General features: G+C 46.5%; 1 long non-coding RNA gene across 2 annotated transcripts in view; it reads right to left on the reverse strand.

The window, feature by feature from the left end:
* The window catches only part of LOC135366736 (uncharacterized), a 329,450-nt gene extending 313,653 nt beyond the window's left edge, over positions 1-15,797 (reverse strand). Inside the window, exon 1 of one of the 2 annotated variants that reach the window (XR_010414275.1) lies at positions 15,562-15,797. This is a non-coding gene — a long non-coding RNA (uncharacterized LOC135366736). The remainder of the gene's footprint in view (positions 1-15,561) is intronic. The other variant, XR_010414274.1, reaches the window with a different exon arrangement.
* Between the last annotated feature and the right edge of the window lie 2,176 nt (positions 15,798-17,973).

The raw sequence follows: 17,973 nt of genomic DNA on the forward strand, positions 1-17,973 counted from the left end.
CCTTTAAGCAAGAAGGAGTATACCAATATTTTAGTCCGAGATTCCATTTAATACCGTAATCTTTAATCCGGAATACAAGCCGTCTCTGACCTAGGCGGTTCAGTATTCTCTGATTTCTGTTTACCTAAGGAGAAGCAAAATGAATTTGCAAACAAAATTTGAATTGCCCTGTTCCCAACGGCAGGCAACTGACGTAACGCGGTACACGTTGTACACTCCAACCAAGTCTCTGTAGTATACCACAGACGGAGCCAGGCGTGAATAACTGTGCATCCCGCGCGGCATGGGTATACACACAAAACTGCCTTTAGGAACGTTACACCATCCGCGATTTTCCTGGCTAATTGCATAGGACGACACACTCCGACGTGCCATTTTGAGTTCACTAATTACTCCCAATACGATATGCAAGTAGGTCAGCTTGCTGCGCAGCTCCCCAGTTTCCCTCTCTCTCTCTCGTATTGCCCGTGGACTGACCTCACTGATCCCTCACCCAAATAAGGGGAAAGAGGGGAAAGCTTGAGGCGCACGTGATTTCTTGTGTCGACCCATGCCGGTCTGCGAACACCTCCTTTTGCTGCCTCGTGAGTGGACAGACACTTTGTCACGTGGTTTCTCCAAACTTTATCCTCTCCCCTACAAAAGAGACAAATTCTCGTAGCGCACTCGCGCTCCACCTAGGGAACGTCGGCAGAGACACTAACGCTTACTTGCAGGTAGTGACGCGATTTTCCACGTGCTCCGCGGATGCGCGGGGTTCCGTGCACATTTTATCCGCGTTCGAATTTTTATTTTTATCGGCATCGTTCGCGATCACCAGCCTTTTACCCGCAAAAGCGTTCTAATTCGCAATCCAGGGTGTCGTGCGTATATACTTGACTTCTATGGATAGTGAGGCTCTCTACGACACCCATATATCGAGCAATACATTTTTTCTTCTGAGAAATGTACCAAGAATAATAGCGCAGATTAAACATATTCTAACTGACACTATACCCACGCACCGCGTCGTAAGCAATAGCTAGTTTTAGGGAATCGCATTGTCTCAAACGATTCGCGAACGGTTTGGCCACGAACCAGTCAGATGATTTCGTTCCCAGTCCCCTCTCCACCTCATTGGTCATCCTCGAAACCGTTCGCGAACTGTTTCAGAAAAAGCGATTCACTAAAACACGCTATTTAACAGACGCGACTGAGAAATGGAGAGCCTCAATTTGGAAAGCGCTTTTGCGCTGCAGCCTGGCTGCACATCATTGTCGCCGAAAGCCATTATTCATTAAAAAAAGAAGAGAAAAGAAAGAAGCACGATACCTATTTTACGGCGTCCTCTAGGAGGGGAAGTGGCTCGGCACGTCGGTCTCGCATAACGATGTTCTTTCTTCGCATGAACACTCTAAAATTCTCTTCTATTTTCCCGCGTACAGGGCTGTATTTTCACGTAATACAATGAATTCGGCGTCATATTTCTTTCAGAATTTATAATGGAGTCTAGAGCGGCTCCCATGCATCGTCACCACTGCACTTAGCCCTTTGTTATTACTGAAGCCCACGAGGCTACCGCAGAAAGACGAAACGGCAGGAAAAAGTCTATGCTGCTTCTTCATTATATATATATATATTTCTTTATTTCGTCATCCTTTTTTTTATGTTTATAATTTTGCTCATAAGTTGGCATAAAGCCTTAGAGGGAGATGTATAAGACGACTTATAAGTGTGGAAAATGTGCGTGTGAATACGAGGAAAATGCATCTCTTCAGTCATATAAAGATATATTTTATCAATGTTAATTTGAGCCGTCCTACACTCTTAAAACGTAACGTCACACGGCAGGTTTCTACGCTTTTAAAATAGAACCTCCACCGCGAAACACTCTCCTACAATCTAAAAACAGAGCTTCGCCGCATAGCACGCTCCTAGCCAACCATCATCCCGAATGGCACCGTTCTCTCCCTGGATTTGATGAAAACAGGGAGGGGGGGCGTACGCCATTTCTGTGGCAGCTATGAACTGCATAATGCCACAAAAATGGCGTACGCCCACAGCTTTCAGCAAACCTGGGGAAAGAACCATGTCACTCGGGATGATTGTTGGCTAGGGGCGTGCTATGTGGTGAAGTTAATTTTAGAGCTTCTGTTTAAGACTGGGAGGTACCCGGGTTCGAATCGCGGTGCTGGCTATGCTGTCTGGGGTTTTTCCTGGGTTTTCCTCAGACGCTGTGTCGGCACGGTTCCCTTAGAAGTCTGTCCAGGACGAGCAACTTCACCGCAGAGCACGCTGTGCGCCAACCATTGCCACGAATGATAGGGTTATCGCTTCTGATTCGAAGAAACAGGGAGGCGTACGCCCCCCTCTCTCTTCGAATCAGAAGCGATAACCCTATCATTCTTGGCAATGGTTGGAGCACAGCGTGCTGTGCGGTGAAGTTCCGTTTTTTAGAGCGTGATTTGTTGAAATTGGGTTGGAGCCACCTCGTTCTCGGACGCGCTTTCCATTTTGCATGCTGTGGCCCAAAGAGGCACACACCTTCTGTTTTCAACAACTCAGGAGACAGGGCGCTGTCGTACTGAATGGGAGACAGTGTAGCAGTCATTCCGAATGGTACCGTACTCTCTGCTAGTTTTGTTGAAAACGGGACCTCGGATAATTACGCATGTCCAGGTCAATGGCCTCCTGCCCTCAGCAAATCAGGAGTCGGAGCATTATCCTTCTGAATTACGGTCAGTTAGGGGCTTGTTATGCGGTGAAGCTCTGCTCGGACATAGTACAGCACCACCGCTACCTGTTTTAACAGTGACAAGTTCCTAGAGGACAAAGAGATCATGGTCACCGCGCCGCACAACAGTGTCACTCGATCGAATGCACTAGAATCTTTACTAATAAACCACTATACATTGGTTTTTGATGGCAACTTTTTTTCTCGTCTTTTTGCGATGTCATGTTCCGCTTGTGCTGTGTAGAAGGGCGGAGCAAACCTTTGAGCATACACCTTTGACACCCAAATGAGACATCGATTATTGCAGTGTATGAAGATGGAACAGCACACCATGTCTGACATCTCTCTCATCATCACGTATGTCAGCGCACCTTTTACCTGAAGGACGGGAGAAGTCGCAATGCTTGACCACATCGCGTTGCAAAGAATGTGACTGCCCTCTCCCTAAAAACGAAGAGCAGATGCTGATCGTGACCGTCCTCGTCCCAGGCGAACGATTAGGACGCATCACCATCTCGATATGACTGATGCGTCGTTGACTCATTAGATGAGTGACACGGACCAGTGAGCCCATCTCCATTAACGCTTGAACATAGTAATTCAAATTGTTCGGATTGTATTGTTCTATTGTTGACTGATTAGATGAGTCACAGAATTCGTGAGCCCATCTTCCTCAACGTTTTAGCCCACTATTCCTTATATCCGTCATTTATCGATTTGCTTTATTTTCTCCAACAAAGTCATTATTGACTTGATGAGATGAGCCACAGAAGAGTGCGTACTCCTCTTTCTAAATTTTTTTATATTGTTGACTGCACGAGATGAGCCACAGAAGCGCTTCCTAAAAATGTCCTGTATTGTTAACTCTATGAGATGAGTCACAGAAGATTGTGCACTCATCTTCCTAAACTTTCCCTAACCATTTAGTCCTATTGTTAACCGTATCTTGTGTATCTCTATTCCTGAATTAACCACTTTTTTCCTTCCACTCATACAAGTCACATAGCTCAAAAATGTTCGGGCTCCTTTTCATTAGACAAGACTTAATACGCAAGCACACATCACACCTGAGACTCTGTTCCCCCTGGCATACAATTCGATAGCGCACATAATGGATGGTGTCCCTTAACTAGATTTAGCCCCATGTGGGCTATTGTCTCCGAACAATGGTCGCACTGACTTTGCATGCTCACAAACCTAAGCAGGACAGACCTTACGCTGCCCTCACTTCTTGTTCGAGATAGCGTGGCGGAACACACACACTATTGATATTATATCCCACGTGTAAAGCCTCCCCTCTGCGTATTTTGCAGAATTGCACTAACATCAAGCATACATTATTCCTCAACCACTTAGTTTTTTTTCTTCTTCTTCTTACTTGCTCCCTTTCTCTCTCTTCACTGTGGTACGGACGGATACTAAGCCTTGCACTAAGTTTGAATATGCATGACAGGACACATCTATTGATCCACCGGCTCAGAAGTAAATTGCGTTGGCAGCTTCCATTGCGTCTGGTCGGATCCGCGGTTTGAAAAACAATTTCCGACCGCGAACCGGAGACTGCGAAGAAAAACGACATTCGATTTCTTTTTTGGCGAGAGAGAGACAGAGAAAATGTGACAATCGACGTAAGAGAGAGAATTTGAAATTAAAATCGAAGGAGACAGACTCAATTTAAAGCCTGAACGGATGGAGAAGAGGGGGACACTTTTTTTTTCTCTCGAAAATGTCACCGCGCTCTCGTCAATCTAAATTATGCTCCAGTTGAAATATGAGAGTAAATTGCTAGCTTTTAGAGACCTCAAGGTGCGTTTCACCAAGCACAGAGAGTCCGCTCTGATAATCGTTGAGTTATGGACGCTTTGATTGCCTGCCATTCGTTCACAAAGGCAATCATTCTACCCACGAAAGTGGCGATTACCAGGTGAAACGAGGGCGAAATGTTTCAGAAGCGTTGTTGTGAAATTACGTGAACAGGGCAGAGCACTAGTTGCTACATGTCTGAAGACCTGGATGCGGCAGTCCATTGCTTAGATGGGCATTATTTAGATGGTCGCTACCATTCAGCAAGTTGGCTTCGCTTCATGCGTGAAAGCGACAGGCGAAGCACGCTTTACAAACCTGATATCCACGCAGCAAGTCCGCTTCGCCTCACGCCTTCAAAGTGTTGAGAAGCAAACCGTAGAGGGCGTACTTTCGGCTGGAGGGCAGCCGAAAGTACGCCCTTTGCACCATATGCCTAGGTGAACCAATTACTATTGCAACGGCCCGTGGGCAGATGCACATATAAATCATACGGCACAGCTTCTTAGAACAAACATAGCACAACTTACGCTTAGACATAATACGCGCCAGTCTTGCATGCGCGAGGCTTTTGAGTGGAAGATACAAGTGTGCAACAGGTGTTCGATAATAGAGGGAGCAAAAACGCTGAAGTGGCAGGTATGTACGAGATTAATTCACATGAAGTCCCAGCACAGTCCCAAGCGGATTTGCTGCCATGGTGTAGACATGGAGTTCATGATGTGTCATGAGACATTGACCGTTCGGGCCTTCCCACCGCCGTCATCGTATTCACTGTTCGTTTTGGTGTTCTTGTACCAGTAGAGCACCAGTTCAGTAATGTTTTCAATCTTCTAAACACTGTTAGCGAACGAAGACAGAAAACAAAAGTGGCCGGACCTATACCATGGCGGCAGTCTCGCCATTTCGGAGCTAGTGCCCTCTAGTGCTAGTGCTGCAGCATTCAAGACTTCAACTGTTGAGTTAAAGCTATGAAGATAATGTGCAATGGACCTTCAAAAGCTCGAACAGAACATCTGAACGGCACGTTGAGTGATGCAACGGGCCTCATATTTAATCAGTTCATTCTATGCTACACAACTGGAACCCTGCACTGTAGAACACAACCTTAGTTGTGCCGTAGCATGCTTGCCACACCTTGTGCCAAGACCACGTAGCTGGGCACGCTTTCACTACCACAACATGTAGAAGGCCGATCCTCGTTCACAAAGGCACGTCCTCGAAAGGCGGTCCGGGGTCCTCACCACCCACGTCGGTCTGTGTGTTCACACTCTCTGCCACAGGCTGTGTGTCGTGTTTCTTGTTCCGGTCAATCCACGAAGCCAGTCTGCTGAAGAGCGATGCCGTTGCATTGTAGACATAAGCCGGCCTCTTGACGAGACCTTCCGGAACTTCGGCTTTCACTTCCGCTGCTGGGGGAGCACTTTTGATCTGCAGCTTGTTAAATATTTTGCTGATACCCTGCTTGCATGACCTAGAAGCTGGCGCCTGGTAGAGTTCGTACTGTGGATCTTCCATCACGGGAGGTGTTGACGGCCTGCTTGGTGTCATGGTCGAGACATCCTTAGTTTTGGGTTCATCATGAGGCAAAGCGTTGCGAGTTGGTTCTTCCTCCGGTAAGAAGTAGTTCGGGTTGGCGATGCCCACAATGCCAGTGTCCATGGCCGGGAGAGTTTTGCGATGGTTTGATTAGTTGGTGTAATATTCGGAGACGACGAGCTGCGGTTCCATGTGGCGGGAGGAGTTTTTTGTACTAGGATAATTTGGCAAAATCGTTGACCAGAACACCGGAGATATTCAGGCCGTGCATGCAGATATGCACGCGCGCAATGCCTCGCGGTATCTTTGGTGCTGTGTTTTTCTCTGGTGGCGCCACAGGACGCACAACAATCATGCTGGGAAAGCGTAGGTGGCCCCTCTTGCGTATCCGTTTCAAGAGCACTATAAAGTTTTCATAACGAGGATTTTTCCTTCAGTGTAGTACAGACCATCGCTGAAAGACGCCACACGCTGCATTCTTCAAAGAAAGCAATGCAGGTCGAACAGTGACAGGTCTTTTGTCGAGTCTCATTTTGCATGCAAAATGGGGCAACTCTTCACATCGGACGTTGTAAGGCGTACGTCGCCTAACTGACCTCAGCATCTTCCCCCTGTGTCTGCTCTGCATAACTGACGCGGGAAACTGCTCACCATCGATGTTTACGTCATGTGGCTTGCCGGCACGCACTAGCTTTGACAGGCACGGCGAGGAAAACTCTTTGGCAGACGTTCTCTTTCTTGTCCTTGTACTGTTGTGGTACTTTCTAAGAGCACGACGCTGTGCTTGGTGTAGGTGTCACGTTATGCTATTTACTCATAGATATGAAGAACACAATATGCGCCGCGGTAGTGACAGGATTGTATGCCGCACCACTGCTTGTGCTGGGACAATACTTGGAAGTCCTGACGCGCTTAAGTCGTCGTTGTGAATTCAGGGTACCTTAGAAAGATGCGTCATCCGGCAGATGCTTTTTAATTTTTTTTTATTCCGTGTTAGCTCCGCGAAGCAACTGTGGCTATGAGCGTCGTACAGACGTAGACAGATGGAGAGAGGACAGCAGGAAGGAGTGGGGGACTGGGGGGTTAGTATGCGTCCTGGGCCGACTTCAGGGGGAACTGTGCCGACATTCGTCCTTCGGGAATACCCAGGGAAAACCTCAGACAGCACAGCCGGTGACAGGATTCGAACCCGTGTCACCCCCCAGTCTCATCCAGCAGATGAGGTGTTTAACTAGCATGCTGCATCCTTGCGTATCCTTATGTGTCCTTCCTGGTAGCAGCCAAGAAAGCGAAGTAAAATGTAAGACAGAGAGACAGGATCGAAACAAGCTGGTGTAGGCTAGTTGCTGGCAACATTTCACCATGTGTGGCTCGATATAGGTGCACGCCTGTTTATGTCTGTCGGTGTGCACATCGCCAAAGGGTCCGGAAATGTTACCAACAAGTGAAGCAAAACGTTTTTTTTTCTTTTTTTTTTTTCAGAGTCACAACGGAAGTGCCCGGGACACCCACAGAAAACTCGTAAAGAGCACTTAGCGGTTGTTGAACAGCCCAGTAAGCACCAGGGCATACGTCACCGTGTTAATTAGCGCAACGCAGCTTCGGGGGTGATTAACGTTTGCGTAAGAGCCTTGAACTTCTCTCTTTCCCTCGTCCAAGTGACATCACTGAGCTTTCCTTCCTCTCCAGTCCATTAAAACCAGTCCCGCGGCAATTGATTGCTAGCACGGGGGGCGGTCCAAAGTCATGCAACGCCAACTTGACCATTAGGCGAACGGTGAAAGCGCACCGTTTCAGAAGCCATTACGAGGATAAAGCAGTCAGCTGTCACCAGCTATATAGCGGTTTCTTTCCAGCGTACAACCAATTGCATTTAAACTATAACTTGTTGAAATGAAAGTAATTAGGGCACTTCGGGGACATGGGTCTCCTGCTTTATTATTTATTGATTGATTGATTCCGTGTTAGCGCTGTGAAGCAATTGTGGCTATGAGCAGCGGACATATATAGACAGATGTGGAGAGAGAACAGTAGGAAAGAGCGGGGGATACGGCGGTGAGTGTGCGTCCTGGCCAGACTTCGGGGGGAATATTCGTCTGGAAAGTCTCCGGAAAGCCCAGAGAAAACCTCAGACAGCACAGCTGGTGGTAGGGTTCGAACCCACCACCTCCCAGTCTTCCGCACGGATATATTCGCATAGATATCTATACACATTTGCAGATATTGCGCTGTTCCCTAGTACAAGCCGATTTCATAGCAACTATATGTCACCTACCAGAGACATCATAGTTCAGACGGAACAGAATTAAAGCAGGAACGTCATCGACGCCGCCACTACGACAGCAGCGGAAATGAGAGGAGAGTGTATAATTATAAAACAGTTCAGTTTGTCGTGGATTTCGGGAGAACATTCCAAATCCTTGTGTTGCCAGCAGGACTCGTACCTGATTAACCACCAGAAACAACTCAGAACGCGTAATTGTGAAATAGCTTACACGCGATAAGCAGATAGTGAAAGTGCACCCATTAGCGATCTAGCCAACACAATGGAAAGCAACTATTATGACGCTGGAAAACGCAAGCTGAGAGGCAGAACAGAGGCCTCCAAGTGCTCAACACTGCTCTACAAACCAGGCCTGCTCTCAATAACGTCATATCCTCTCCTTCAGACGCGTCGTACGCGCTGTGCAGATAAACCTCATAACCACCGAGGTCACGGACACCGCGACACAGACCATATCATCCCAATCGAACGGTGCACGACTCCAAAGGCAAAAGAAAGAAAAAAAAACCCTGCCTGACCAAAGTAAGGAAGAAAAGAACAACCCGACAGGACCAGGAGCTGAGGCAGGCACAGTAGCCAGTAGCCTGATGGATGACGGGCACCGGCCAATTACTAGCGATAGGGGCTGTTCGTTAATAAAGCTCCCAGCTGATGAATCACTGCCGCCTTCCGTCTCAGCAGGGATCTTCTCATTGGCCTGGCGGGCGAAAGTTCCTTACGCAAACTTTGCCGCAATGTAAACAGTGTCACCGACGACGCAGGAAATCCGGTGTGTTCGCGAGGACACTTTGAAATTCCCAAGTTTAGAAGATTACGCGTGTTCAAAGTATCGACGCGCTTTTATCGATACCAGCGCGCGTCGTTCCATCTTTGCGGATCGCCGTGTGCCAAAGCGGTTTTCCTTATCTCGCTCCTTGTGATATGGAGTAGAAGGATCTTCCTGGGAGTCATGCACAAGCGACTCACTAGTATCCTACCAAACTTTACAGCAAATAAACTCTCTACCTAAAGAGCAGGCACATATGCGTAGAAAGATAACATATCTACCTGAATGTATTACGCTGAACACAAACTCGGGACAGAACAGGAAGGTACTACGGTGCCATCAAAGTTACTGCCAGTGTCGTTGTTCCAAGTTATTGCACATCAAGCACCGATGACCCAATACTTATCACGTTGGCGTGGTGGTAGTCGTGCTGCTTCTGAAAGAGCTCGTCCTTGTGGACTTAGGGACTCCAAAGTCCACAAGGACGAGCTCTTTCAGAAGCAGCACCACTACCTTGCTTGCACGGGCTTGCCTAGCAGTCCCTACCTAACAGTTCATGTACATATTGAAGAAAGAAAAAATAAAGCAAACTTCCAAACTTGTCGGCCTCACAGAGGTGTGCACCATCACGACTAACGCTCTGGTGTAATGTGCGTCCTGGGCCGACTTCTAAGGGAACCATGCCGTCATATGTCTGACAGCGTCTGAGGAAAACCCAGGAAAAATCCCAGACAGCACAGCCGACATCGGATCCGAACCCGTGTACCTCCCAGTCTCGACGTGACGTGGCCAGCACGCTAACCTCTCCCTCACGCGAGCTGGTCACGTTCGCGTGCAGCACATCCAAGAGTCATTCACCACGCTGTCAAACACGTGACCACAAGCTCGCACCTTGGTCGATACAGATAGCGCTTGACATTACAGCGGTATAGAAGTCAGGTAAAGGGTTCAGTTTCAGAATTATGCAAATCACTATGATATAGCCGTGGCATATCATATACAGATTGCGGAAATAAGGGTTACCACATTGAGGTGCCGCATTTACTTGAAAGGGTGACAATAAAAAAGGTGACAGTAATTCCCAGTGGAATGACGTGTAATTACAGTAGGTTTCAATGTTCATGATAACTTTGAAACTGAAGATTCAAATGGTGGCCCTTTGCAGCGTGCTCTTCTTCGCGCTGTGCAGAAGATTTAAAAGTTGAGGCTTGAGCTTATGGGGGACGTGCCGTCATTTCTTTCTGACGTCATTAGTGACGTCATTCGCGCAGAACGGTTCCCAGCGGATTCACAGCACGGCTCACAGCAGCGGGGTTCACAAGGCCAAGCAAATCGCACAGTTCGTGAACAAAAGTCCTTAAAAAAATGGGAGAGAGAGAGAGAGAGAGACAGAGAGAAAGAAAATCAGAGCTAAACATTTGCTTTCTTTATTGTATTGTAGACATTTTCTTTTCTATACAAGACTGGAGGATGGGTCAATGGCGCAATGCTTGCGACTCACATTTCCCCTCAGATTTTTTAATAATGCTTGCGACCACACCGCCCTCAAATTTTTCAATAGATTTCAAACAAATATTTTATGTTGAAGACGGAGACTGCAGGCATTTAGTGTTGGAAGATATGGCTAACTAAATCTAAGCAGAAGAATAATATTCGACAGCGACTTAACCCGGCTCTTGGAATATATTCACTTAAATCCAATTAATTAAAATGTAAATACATTAAAAAAATGAAAAGCTCAATGAAATGAAAATCCGCGCAACGATCATTTTTACGCCATTGTGTGCGTGAAGAAGTCTTGCACGCATTTAGCGTTGACTCACCTTTTCCCCAGGTTCTGAGTACATTTCATATCCTCACGCTTTTTCTCCTAACAGCGAACTTGAAAAACGCGCATTCACATCAGAGCCGGTTCAACAGAGAAAACAGCAAATTCCCCGCCAGCAGAATTATCTTCCTTAATAACCGTCTGGTTCCGACTTCCTGCATTTCGAGCGCTTCCGTACGCCATGTCCTATCTCCTTATCACTTCTTCCGCAATCCATTAAAGCACCCTTCCACATTACCACTATCTAAAGCGTCTGTCACGTCAAAAAGAAAGACGAAAAGTTGAAATAACCAAGAGAGCATGGCTTCCCCCTTTTATGTCTATCACTAATAATACCCTCCATCCTTTCAAACGAGGAGTTTCATTGTCGTCATACCGTAAAGGTAAAATCCCTTATCGGAAGGGCGAAAAGAGAGAAAGAAAAAAAAGGATCCCAATGGAAGCGTCCTTAACCACGGAAGGATTACGCGTCTAATGAACACAGGAGCCGAAGAGGGGCACCAGAATCGCCTGCAGCGCACGAATTAAGATGCGCACAAGAGGATTCATTTAAGCCAAAACGAGCCAAGCCGGCAGAAGTATTGCCGTTATAGTGCAGGCTCCCATTAGGGGTCGTCTAACGCCTTAATTACCACGTCGCTCCATCCGTTCGCAGTAGAAATAGCTAGCTGGCACGGATTCAGCAGCAATTCGTTATTGCGCAGCGTGGTGGCGGCGTTCTCCTTTGTTGCTGCTTCTTCAGCAGGTACAAATGCGCGAATGTGTTGATGATGTAACGTGTGCAAGCAAATCGTTATTATGAGCATAAAAGGGCAAGAGAATGGCATATAGCATTTCGCCAAACCCTGTTCAATGCACCTCGCGACGTAAACACCCAATTATTTATTTATTTAATGTTCAATGCACTATGTAATCTATGAGGAACTACAATGTACAACATTTTCGCTACTCAGTTTATGGTCACTGCGCAATAAATTTAGAAAGACGCCCGGAAGAAACAGACATCAGCAGGGCACGATCTCCTCGTGTGACGTCAGCAGACATGCCTGGGGAGCAGCCCTCATCGGGCCATCGACAATGGACCTTTTCACAACGGCGTTTGCGCATGCGCATGACCTTGAGGTGTCGGAGAGGGTTATCTCCCTCTTCACTAGATGGCGCAGTAATGGGACGACAGAAGTGGGGACCAGTGGCCGCACGAACGGCGCGAGCTCGTCGGTCTCACTCCGGACTTGTGTTGGTCCTTTGTGCTACCATCGTGGATTTGTTTTGGCTCGCGCCGAGCGTAGTTCGCTGGAGAGCCGCTAAGATACAACGCGTATGTGAAAAAGGTACATTTGTCTGCTCTGGTACAGCCTTTCGGCTACGCTGGACTACGTCACGATTCACGTGATCTGTTCTCCCAGCGGGACTGCGAACGTCACTAAGTGACGTCGACTTCCCTCCTTCACTTACACACCCTTTGAAGGAGTGCAGGGTTTCTAAAGCCCAAGAAGGTTTCTTAATGATAGTTCCTCCTAGGGGACGTGAGCACATAGCACTAAAGAATATTTGCGGGAAAAAAATGCGGATATCCACAGGCACCGGAGAGGCGCGCGGTTATATTTCTATCCACGACCAAAGATGTCGCGCAGAATCACGGATATAACCGCAGACGAGAACACCTCTACTAATGACCACGCCGTTGAATTTACACAAGCGCCCTCAACAGTTCTGAGTTTCGCGGAGCCGCTAAATGTTGGAGGCGCCACAAGATCCTGCTGTTGTAACGTCGAGCGATTTGCTACAGAAAATCCGCGTGGTACGGGCACGGCCTGGCATAGCATACTACAGTCTGGCGGCATTGGTTGACGTCACGCCACGAGCCACCCGATTGGTACTTCCACGTGCGTCACAGAGTGACGTCATCTATTTCACACTCCAATATGGTTCTCGGAAGAACTGCGAAAATTTCTAGAGCGCTGCGCAGAATCATACATCCGTCGCGAGTACGCCTATAATTATTAGCTGATACATGCGTTCGAGATATTGACTCTTGCCGTAAAGCATCATTCCTATGCTGTCACATGATCACCGAATATTCGTTCTATCAAAGGTTATCCGCGTTGTTATACACGTGTTTTGTCTCTCTTGGAACACCAATAGACTTCTAAGCCTACCACCATGTCACTCCTCGCTTCTAGAACCATGCACTTGCACTAGAACTTGCACGGAATGCAAATACCGTGCAAGGAGCACAGAACTACTTTTCAAGAATTTTTCTTTCCTTTCACCAGGAAATGGAAACTTTGAAACCTTTTCTTTGTTGAAACGGAAGACAACTCGCAACATAGCAGACGTGTTACTGCTTTTTCATGGCGCTAAAGCTCTTGCGATTACATATCATACATTTCTTATTCGTTTGCTGCAACACGGTCGCATTAAAATATCCCGAAAGTATGCACCTTACCGCCGCAAGAAGCCGGCGTCTGAGGAAAATATCGCGGATTGTTCGCGTTCCCCGGGCGGTGAAAATGTAGGAGTTTACTTCGGAAAAGAGAGCGGGAAAAATAATGCAGAGAAAGTAGGGAAAGCGCGTTAGAACAAGCAAGTTCTACTTGTAGGTGCGCAATAAAACTTACGTAACTGACGACTGAATAAAAAAAAATAAAAAGGCCGTCGCGCACTTTAGGCATTCCTTCCTTCCTGGAACCAACGTGCCACTAATAATAGCATAAAGAGTACACGCGGCTAGACAAATGAGCAATATTTATTATTTTCTACTAGAGGCGCTGCTGGCGATTAAATGCTCATGGTGGGTACGCCGTAATTAGGTACTCCGCGGGGGGGACCATTTCCACTGCACAAACATAGTCAGTCACTTGCATATATATATAATATTGGTCCATTGTTCTGTTCTATAGAATATAAATAAATATAAAACGATAGAATATAAATAGCGTTTCGTGTTTTCGAAACGCTATTTCGGAACCGAGACATCCGCCGGTATCTTTTTCGTCATTCGGTTTTAAACGAAAAACACCGAATACAAATGAATGCATGTCCGAGGAAAGGTTATGGGGATTGATCGCTGCGCGCGTTACATTAACCGCAAAAATATCTGGTTTCTCGATTTATATACCGCCACTTCGCTGTGGAGCAATAACGTGTTGCTTTTGTGATGTCTCACAGGAGCTAATTTTGCATTGTTTTTTTATGTGAGTTTTGAAATTACGTTGCGATTTATATCCGCCGATAACTGCAGGGTAAACCATGTACACACCAGAATAACCACCAGAGAACCTCGGTTTTATGAAAATAAATAAGCACCGAAAACATACGTCGAGCACGACATACAATGAAAACAGAAAGCGCCGAACCATAAATATAAATACCTTCCGGACGATACACTGAACTGTTCGACGCAATTAGCACCTGCAGGCGTACCTCGTCAGGTGACAGTGTTTTTTTTTCTTCTTTGTTTTTCTTCTGCTCTTATTCACTTTATGCCAGCAATGCTCGTATTATGAATTGCAATATTCTTGGCCAGTGAGGCATTGCAACCACAGCTTCCCCAACAACACAGAATATCTGAAAAAAATTCAGCAACGATATTTCGACATAACAATAATCAGCCTCGGACGTACTGCGGACACCCATAGGACGCCATACTGCTGTGATGGGTTCAACGTTGCAGCTTTGCCATACAACCATACAGATCTAGAACCTGGGTTGAAATACCTCTTTAAACATCCTTCTCCCTAATAGAATTCATGCAATTAACGGCGCTCATTGTAGAAGCAACTCATTTTCGGCCTTATCTTTTACTAACGACGGCGGAAGAGTAAGAGGCCTGGCCATTTCCTTTGTCTCCTCCTCATAACTGTTCTTTAATTCATCTCCTGAAAGTGTCAATTAAAAGCCGTCTGAGAAAATTTCAATCGCTGTGCGTTTAAGTGCATAACTCGGAAAATGAAAGGGGACCTCGAAAGAATACACCCTCGTACTATAAATAACGCTTTTATATAATTGAGGGGTGTTAAATTGATCCGTTAAAGTTAATGAATTCATTTCTGAATTATTGGCCGTACGTAAACATAATGATAAAGCAAGTGGAACAGTGATTGAAATAAATCGAACGGAAATCAACCCTTACGTTTGGCGCAACCTCAACTGCACCAGGACAGAACGTTAGCCGCTGTTCCGAGGCAAAGTAAGTAGTAAGTGTAGTAAGAACAAATGCCGTTGACCGCATGATTCTAGGTGGCGTAGTTTTTTTTTTTTTTTTTCTTATAATTCAATGACACGTTTTCTGGGACACCCTGTATATTGTTCCATTATTGTTTCAGCCATACAATTACGACTGCGGGTAAAAAAGAAAAAGAACTCAGGGATTCGGCTTCAACAAGGTCAGTCGATGCAAACAGGCGCGCATGCAATGCTGGTGGTGTAATTCCTCCGTAACTGAAGCAACGCATAGCAGACAAACTGCACTATTTCCCTAGCTGCATACTACTTTTCGTAAGAACGTAGAAGCGCACAGTTCCCTTGTTAGCAACAGAACGAGGCTCGTGTCCCCTTCGCATGCTTCTTTATTGTCTCCCGTGGCACCCTACATTTTCTTACTGCGCCGAATATGTTAGGCTTACCTGATTTACGATTTGCTCCATCTCACTCAATGTAGGCGCCTTGCGAGTTGATGCGCACTTGAAGAGTTTGAGACGAACCTCGATGTGATTGCCAGTTGCCGTCGGAGCACAGAACAGAACGAAACAAAACGGACAAGAGGACGCGGCAACGCGTCTGCCCCACAAACAAACCACACTGACTGCCACAGTCACTATCAAAGCACGCAGAGAGAGACACCCAGCGTAGAGACCTTGTATCTTTCCAGGTCACCAAGCGTTTGGGATAGCACGCAAAACTGCCGATAACAGGACCGGTATTGCATGATTGCAAGGCAACTACAAAAAATATTCATGGTGATAACATGGGATACTTCCCGAAGTGTACAATCTACAGTGATCTCAAACATATGTTCTACACTCCTCCATATCTACGTAACTTACACCGCATGCCTTGGTGTAATCACGGACACCGTGGAATTATATGTATCTAAACGCTGTGGAAGATTGGGCAGAGCATAATCTTTCGGTGGATGCCAGGCCCCAGCGACATGCCTGAGCATGACCAGGGGGGGATTTAAGGGTCTGTCATTGGGGGGGGGGGTCTTAAAAAAACTTTGTGCTTTGCGGCACAGCATCATCCAGGAGATAGGGTTTTTACATAGGGAACACAGCCGTATGTGGGGGGGGGGTCGCCCCCCCCCCCCATTAAATCCGGTCCTGCGCATGACGCAGGCGATGTAGTGGCATGTACATACTTCACTAAGCCTGACGTTAGGTATGTGCCACCCCCCACCCCCTCTCAAGCTGCAAAATATATTTGCCCAATATTGGCTGGGCATTGGTAGTCTGGACAAATATTGCATATATCTATCGAATAATGGGCCAAGGTGTTGTGCTGCTTGGATAGTGTCACCACTGGCAAAGGGACAGTCGCTCGCTGGCGAGCACTGGTCTTCCCTTGTGCGCCAAGTTGACCCACAGTTGACAATAATCTTACTGCCAACTCTTTCGAATCAATTCACTACGCTGTTCCCCCGCAGCACCCTGCAGCAGCTGACAACTACATCGTCTAGTTTAAATAGCGCGCTACTATATTTGCCCGTACCATAGCGTATTTTATCGTATTGTTTTCGTAGAGTGACCCCGAAATACCATTGCTTCTTAAACTTTCACAACTTCTATAACATTTTCCAAGCAGAAAACGATAGGCTCTAAATATTCAGTTATTATCCGCATTCCAAAGCATTACTACTTGGAATCTTGCAAGTCCATTATCGGCATCGCAGCCACGATGATCCTTCACCTTCCGCTTGCACGGTACAAACCAAAGCTGGGAAAGTTAAAGCCATCTTCATTCATCATCTTTCACCGACGAAAACGGGGATCTAACACTGACACCAGAGTCCCACCCGACTCATTTATCTTTGCGTGTCACGCTATCAGATAATGGCTGGAAGACACGAAAGGAGATCTGACACCCTGTCATGAGGAGCGCCACCTTTCCCAAAGTAAACGTTGCCACTCGACAACAAAAATTTGGTTGTCACAGCACGACCTCGTGCGAAACAAAAGGTGCCGCTGCATCAGTCATCGCAGGAAAACAAAAGGTCCTGTCGGACGGTTTATACCTTGTGTGGTGCTGTAAGCAAAGTACGCGTTCCTCTTTCGTTCGTGCGAGGGAGGTATTGGACAAGAATAATGCGTTCACGGCATTCATGCAGTGATATCAGTGCAGCGAATGTCACCGTGATGTGCACTGATGTGATTTGTGGCTGGGCCGTGATGAAAGCGAGGTGATTTGTAAACGGCTTGAAGATTGTTGAATGTAGGCCCAGCACAGAACCAGAGTATGAGGTAACTCGTTACTGTAACTAAGTTCTTTTTCTTTTTTAACTTGTAACTTAACTCGGTACTTTTGCGCAGTGGTAACTTTCAGAGGAACTCGTTACTTTTTCAGGTAACTTTGCCAAAGTAACATAAGCAAAGTTCCAAGTTACTTTTAGTTCGCCTTTTACTCACGTCCACTTATTTTCTTGCTATCTCTCCGGTTCTTTCATGGCATTTTATGCCATAAAGCGTGATATTCAATCAATGAGAGTATTCTATTCAGGAAGTAAGAACCGCTGCCATTGAAAGGAAGCTGAACCAGTGTGCGCGCACAGGGAGCAAGATGCAAAGCGTTCGAATTGTTGGATATAAACGAAAACGATCTAAGCGTGTTGCACTCCTCCGCAGGCAACTCAAGGACGAACACAAATGCTCACGCGCGCTGCACCTGTGTAGTGCTATTTCGTGTCCGAAGTAACTTGGAAGTAACTCGTTCGTTTTTTTTAAGTAACTCCGTGCCTGCGAGTTACATTTCAGGCTGAAGGACTTCGTTATTAACTTAGTTACATTTTTCACACGATAGCTTAACTCGTAACGAGTTCTTTT

The sequence above is a fragment of the Ornithodoros turicata genome, chromosome 8 (genome assembly GCF_037126465.1).
Source record: "Ornithodoros turicata isolate Travis chromosome 8, ASM3712646v1, whole genome shotgun sequence".
Taxonomy (NCBI): Eukaryota; Metazoa; Arthropoda; class Arachnida; order Ixodida; family Argasidae; genus Ornithodoros; species Ornithodoros turicata.